The sequence below is a fragment of the Elephantulus edwardii genome, unplaced genomic scaffold, assembly GCF_000299155.1.
Source record: "Elephantulus edwardii isolate Elephantulus edwardi_28Jun2011 unplaced genomic scaffold, EleEdw1.0 scaffold00092, whole genome shotgun sequence".
In the NCBI taxonomy this organism is placed as follows: Eukaryota; Metazoa; Chordata; class Mammalia; order Macroscelidea; family Macroscelididae; genus Elephantulus; species Elephantulus edwardii.
In genome coordinates this window covers 1,918,493-1,925,399 of record NW_006399842.1, presented here as the reverse complement: position 1 = coordinate 1,925,399, position 6,907 = coordinate 1,918,493, and the positions used below count along the sequence as shown (strand labels likewise).

Here is a 6,907-nt window from a genome sequence, read left to right as displayed (position 1 = left end):
TTACTCCAATCCATTTCTTCGTTTATACTCTAGAACATCTTCATTTTGTTGTTTGATTAGATAGCCCCACAAGAAGGCTGAAGCGCCCAAGGTCAGTCCAACTTTCACCCAATTAGGTTTGCTATTTCGTGGTTCATGAAGGTAAAACTTGGACCTCGCTGAAAGGCTGCTCGGGAGCCGGGCCGGGGTCAACAGCCGAGAGAAAGAACTCAGCATCACGGAAGGCGCCATCTTGCTGGCCGCGCTCCCACGTTTAGTCTTTATAATACAAATATTCTTGAGGCCACACTTGCCCAAACTGGACAGAAATCCTGCCTTTTTTCTACGATCCTTTTGGGCAGATACTTTTCAAAAGTCAGGACTCTGAGATATTATCCTAAGGAGCCTTGGCAATTCAATGCTTTCAAATGCTTAGCTGCTAACTGAAAAGTTGGTGGTCTGAATTTACCTAATAACTCTGCAAGAAAAAGATCTGGTCCTTTGGAGATCACAGCAGAAAACTCTATGGGAGTAGGTCTACTGTCACATCGGGTTGCTATGAGTTGAAATCTATTTGACTGCACCTAACATTAACCTGCAGCGCAGAAGGGGAAGGCCCTCTATATGGTGGATGGATTCAGTGACTGGGGTAATGGGGATGGGTGTATCGGAGACGGTGTGATTGGCACAGGACAGAGCAGAGTTTAGGGATGTTGTACATGGGGTCACTATGAGTCGCAAGCGACTCGACGGCACATAACAACAACAACAACAACAGTAATATGGAACTCTAGTGGCTTAGTGGTAAGAAACTGTGCTGCAATCCCAAACACATGTGGCTGCTCCACGGGAGAGGGGTGGGAAATCACCTCCTGCGCAATTAACCTGCCTCTGAAAACCTGCTATAGAATCAGCTATGGGTCAGTTCTGACTTGATGGTACACCACCACCACAACATGGTTATCTTAGGTATCTGGCTTGAAGGACCATCCACCCCTATCTGTCAGTTTATCACAATATGATGCTGGACATTATACCTTCAGAATTTCAAATACCAGCAGAGAGTTATTCATGATGATGCAGTTTAAGTGGAGCTTCTAGCCTATGAAAGGCCTAGTGACCTATTTCCCAGAATTAGCCAACAGAACCTTATGCATCACACAAAAATACTGAGATAGTGCTGGAAGATGAGCCCTCTAGGTTGGAAGGCCTCCACAGTGGACTTAAACTTAAACATAATATAGTACAATGGTGCAGAGTCAGGCAATGTTTGGTTTTGTTATACATAAAGTCATTTGAAGCCAACTTGATGGCACCCAACAACTCACAGTTATGGAACTGTTTTTTTCTCTCCTATTGCCCCACCCACACTTCATGCCTTTTCTTACTAGTTCTTCCACTGTTGTTCTTTTTGTATACTGTCAAGTCAGATACGACCCATAGCTGATCCTCTGGTGGGTTTTCAGAGGCAGTTAATTGCACAGGAGGGGATTGCTCATCCTTCTCCCATGGAGCAACTGGTGGATTTGAACTGCACGCCTTCAGGAATGCAGTGCTGCTTCTTGCCACTAGGCCACCAGATGCTGATTATTTCAACACATCACTTTGTAAAGCACTAATTAGTATTATTATTATTTTAAAAGTATTAGGATTTTCTAATATGTTCTCTTTTTATAGTGGTGGAAATATTTTCAAAATGTCATAGGAACACTGAGAAATCTAAAACTGACCATTTTTTAACATCTCTGGGAGAAAATGCACACTCCATGACCAGAATATATTGAGAAAATAATTTATTTAAATGTAAATCAGGAAATTTCTTTTTAAAAACATTTCAGAACAATCATAAATGAGCTGTTGAATTTATCCGAGATTTCAATTTAAATGAAAAAAAAAATCAGATCCACTCAAAAAGTAAAAACAGCCTTTTTCTCTAAATATTCAGGATAAATAATTTCTTTGGTATAGGATTTAATAGGAAGGAGGATTGGCCACCCACTTCCGAAACTGCAGGCCTTCGAAAACCCTATGTACAATAGAACACACTTAGACTAGCAGATAGGGCGACTGAGGTGGAGCCCTCAAGCATGGAAACACAAAGGAGGAAGAACAATTGTAAAGAGACCCTAGTGACAGGAACATGAGAACCATGAATGTAGGAAAATTAGATGTTATGAATACAGAAGTGGAACACATAAATATTCACATACTAGGTATTATGAGATGAGATGGACTGGCATGGGGCATTGAGTCAGATGATCATATACTGGAGATGAAAAGGTTAGGAAAAATGAGGTTGCTCTCATAGTTAAAAAAGTCATTTCTAGATCTATCTTGAAATACAATACTGTGACAGGGAAATATCCATACAAATACAAGGAAGGCCAGTGAATACCACTATCATTCAGATATATGCACCAACAACCAGAGCCAAAGAAGAAGAAATAGAAGATTTCTACCAACTTTTGCAGTCCGAGATTGAGCGAACATGCAATCAAGATGCATTAATAATAATGGGTGAGTAGAATGTTGGAAACAGAGAATAAGGATCAGTAGCTGGAAAACACTGAGTTGGTGACAGAAATTAAGCTGCAAATAGAATGATAGCATATCACATAATCAATGATTTATTCATCACAAATATGTTTTATAAGAAACAAACGCAGGCTTTACACATGGAGGTCACCTGATGGTATGCATAGGAATCAGATTGATTACATTTGTGGAAAGAACCACTGGAGAAACTCAGTATCAGCTGTGAAAACTAGGCCAGGTGCTGATTGTGGAACTGAGTACCAACTGCTCATATGCAAGTTCAAGCTGAAGCTGAGGAAAATTAAATCAATCCATGGGAAACAGAATTTGACCTTGAGTCTATCCCACCTGAATTTCAAAACCATCTCAGGAATAGGTTTGAGGCCTTGAACACTACTGAGCGGAGGTCAAGAATATCATCCAGGAAGAATGCAAAAGTCATTACAAAGACAGGAGGAAGAAAAGACCAAGATGGATGTCAGAAGAGACTCTGAATATTGCACTAGAGTGCTGAGAAACCAAAGCAAAGGGAAGAAATCAAGATAATAAGGAAATGAACAGATAATTTCAAAGGGCAGGATGGGAAGAAAAAAGAAAGTATTATAATGAAATTTGCAAAGAGCTAGAGTCAGAAAATCAAAGAGACCGAACTCACACAGCATTTCTTAAGCTCAAGGGACTGAAGAACAAATTCAAACCTTGAGTTACTCAAGGATGCTTTGGGCAGAATAGTAAATGATCTAGGAAGTAATAAAAGAAGATGGAAAGAGTATACAGAGTCATTATACCAAAAGGAATTGGGGACCACAGAAGATTTTCATGAAACAATGTATGAGCAAGAGCCTATAGTGATGAAGGAAGAAGTTCAAGCTGTTCTGAAAGAACTGGCAAAAAGCAAGGCCCCAGGAATTGACAGTATATCAATTGATATATTTCAACAAACAGATGATGCCCTAGATGTGCTCACCAAATAGTGCCAAGAAATATGGAGGACAACCACTTGGCCAACTGATTGGAAGAGATCTTCATTTGTTCCCATTCCAAAGAAAGGTGATCCAACAGAGTGTGGAAATTATTGAACGATATCATTAATATCACAGACAAGCAAGATTCTGCTGAAAATTACCTAAAAAATACTGGAACAGCACATCAAGAGAACTGCCAGAAGTGCAGGCTGGGTTTAGAAGAGACTGTGGGTACTAGGGATTTTGAGGCTAATGTTAAATGGATCTTGACTGAAAGCAGGGAGTACCAGAGGAATGTCTATTTGCGTTTCATTGACTATTCAAAGGCATCTGACTGTGTGGACCACACAAACTATGGCTAACTCTGAGAAGAATGGGAATCCCAGAACACTTGATTGTGCTTATGTAAAGAAACCTATACTTGGAACAGGAGGCATTTGTCAGAACAGAGCACAGAAACACTACATGGTTCTGGGTCAGGAAGGGTGTACACCAGGTATGTGTCCTATGTTCATACCATTTCAATCTATATGCAGAACAAATTATCCAGGAGGCTGGACTCTATGAGGAGAAATGTGGCATCAGGATTGGAGGAAGACTCATCAACAACTGAGCTTGCTGAAACTGAGGAGGACCTGAAGTGCTTGCTACAGAAGGTCTAGGACTGCGGCCTCTTCAATAGGGATTGAAGCTCAATTTCAAGAAAACAAAGATTCTTACTACTGGGCTGATTGTCAACATAATGATAGATGGTGAAGAGATTGAGATTATTAACAGCTTTAGTTTGCTTGGCTCCACAATCAACACTCTTGGCACCAGCAGCCAAGAAATTAAAAGACATATTGCATTGTAAAGTCTGCTGTTAGGGACCTCTCCAAAGTACTGAAGGGCAATGGTGTCACTCTGGGGACTAAGGTGCACCTGATACAGGCCATGGTCTTTGCAATCACTTGCTATGTATCAGAGACCTGGACTAGGGATGACAGAAAGAGAATTAATGCCTTTGAGCTGTGGTGCTGGAGAAGAGTATTGAATATACCATGGACTTCTAAGAGAACGAACAGATTCATTCAGGAGAGGGTGAAACCAGGCTGCTCCTTGGAGGCAAGTATTCAGCTTCATCTGACATACTTTGGACATGTTGCAAGAAGGGACCAGTCCTTGCAGAGGGACATCATGCTTGGGAGGGTGGAGGGACAGCACAGGAGAGAAAGACCTGCGATAAGATGGATTAATTTAGTGACTGGGGTAATGGGGGTAGGTGTGTCAGAGACAGTGAGATTGGCACAGGACAGAGCAGGGTTTAGGACTGTTGCACATAGGGTCACTATGAGTTGCAAGCAACTCGACAGCACATTTAAAACAATAACAACATAGGATTTAAAACATTTAACACTTCTCTAATTCAGAATGGACTCAAGACAACCTGCATTATAGAAAAGAAAAATCCCTAAGTGTCCCAGGGTCTCCTTTTTTTTTCTTTCTGTAAAGCTTACATCTTCAAGATTTTGGGGTTTGGTTTGAGGGTTTCTTGGTAAAGATTAAAGAGACAGAGCAGCTGTGAAACAGCAGGAGAAAATGTCAATTTTCACTTTACCAAAGAATCAATTGTCTAATTACATACTCTTCACGTATTGAGTAATTTGTTATCTGGCAATTTGTGTCCTCTAAGCGGGGGAAATCTACTATTTGCCTATTTTGTGTATTAACAATGTACACCTGGCAATGACAAATGCCCAGGCTCAAGGCAAGAGTAGCATCAGTTATGATAGTTAAGGTTGAGTCAAATTGGCTGGGCCATTATTCTTAGTGGTTTGGCAGTGATATAATGATGTAGCCATTCTCCATTTTCACATAATGTCAATTTCCACAAAACGACCTTGATTTTGTAACATAGGCATGTGGTAACTGAGGAGTAGGTGTACATCGAACCAGTGCAAATCCTTTAAATAAATGGCTTGAAAATTATGACAAATGACTTAAACTAAACCTGAAGCAAAATAAAAATATGTGCATATTTAAATGTTGCCCCTATCTTCCTTTATTGTGAGTTGCTTAACTTTAACATCTGAGATTTTCAAGCTTCTCTTAAAGAAATTGAATGTTATGCTGTTTAGTCATAAATGGACGACTACTACTACTACTACTACTACTACTACTGCCATCCTTCTACTACTTTTGTGATGAAATCAATTAACTTTGTCTTTAAATCAGCTGGCTGTTACCCTCTGGAAGTGCAAATGAGGCAAAGGATAAAGAGAGATTATTTGATAGCAGGACTTTTCTCTAGCCCCTCCCCCATTCTTGAGTTCTGCTCCCACATTAGGCAGGCTGGGCTGTGGGACCTTGAGAGTTAAAGTAGTTGATAGGCCTTGCTGATGACTGTCCTCTGATGAAGATCAGGTCCGGGAAACATAATTGATCGTTGGCCTCTTCAATCCAGGCCTTTGTCTTTTCTGACACTATCCACATCTCACCAAGGATATGAAGACACAGCTTCAGAGTTTGGCAGATTGAATATAACTTGGGCAAAACAAGAAGCAATTTGCATTCAAGCCTCTGCCACTCAGGTAGTCACTGGATCAAAGAAGATGGAGATCATCTACGATGCCTCCAATTCACCATCTGATCCATAAGGTGTTTTACGTGCCAAGCCTGAGCACTGTGTCCTTCATAGGTGGCACTGCCCACAGTGATCTATGCCCTCTCTCTGCAGTTAATCTTTGCTATTTCACAAAATGCTCATTCAACTTTCAAGCTTTGTTTTCACTGCATGCTGAGCACCTACTGGTTCATTCTGATTCCATGTGACTGTTAACATACACCAAGATGTCCATTACGAATTTCTATCAATTGTTTACATCAAAGCCAAACAATATCCTGAGGAGAGAAGGATCTAAGGCTACAAAAAGTCTTAACACAATCTGCTATTAAAACTTCTTGAGGATTTCCAAATTAGATCATCTTCTTAGTCCTTACCAAGAGTTCGACTACTGCAAAACAATTCTATGCTTCTTTAGGCTCATCAGGAGAAGGAAGACATTGAAGAGACATCGCCTAGCCCCTAAGTAGTCCTTCTTACCAACCATATTCCTTAGCACCCTTTTCTGTGTACGTTACCTGACACATGCAGAGCGTTTCTGACTTCTTTTGATTTTTTTTTTAACTTAAAATTATTTTCCCCTTGGTTTAGCCTGTAGTATTTCTCCTCATTCTATAATAGATAAGACATTAATGAGAATTTGTATCAGATTACTATAGATTCATTCTCCCATATTACAAAGTTCAAAGATTCAAGGAGAAATAGTATACCTTTGCTGTTGGCATCTTGTTAGTATTTTTAAAGTAAAAATTAAGTGTTCTTTTTTTGAGGAAGTAACCAGAATAATATTTTCTCAAATTGAGAAACTTGTTGGTACAATTAGAAA

At 40.0% G+C, this 6,907-nt stretch overlaps 1 pseudogene; it reads right to left on the bottom strand.

Annotated features, from left to right (window-relative positions):
- Nucleotides 1-231, bottom strand: LOC102856483 (annotated as a pseudogene).
- Nucleotides 232-6,907: the final 6,676 nt, after the last annotated feature.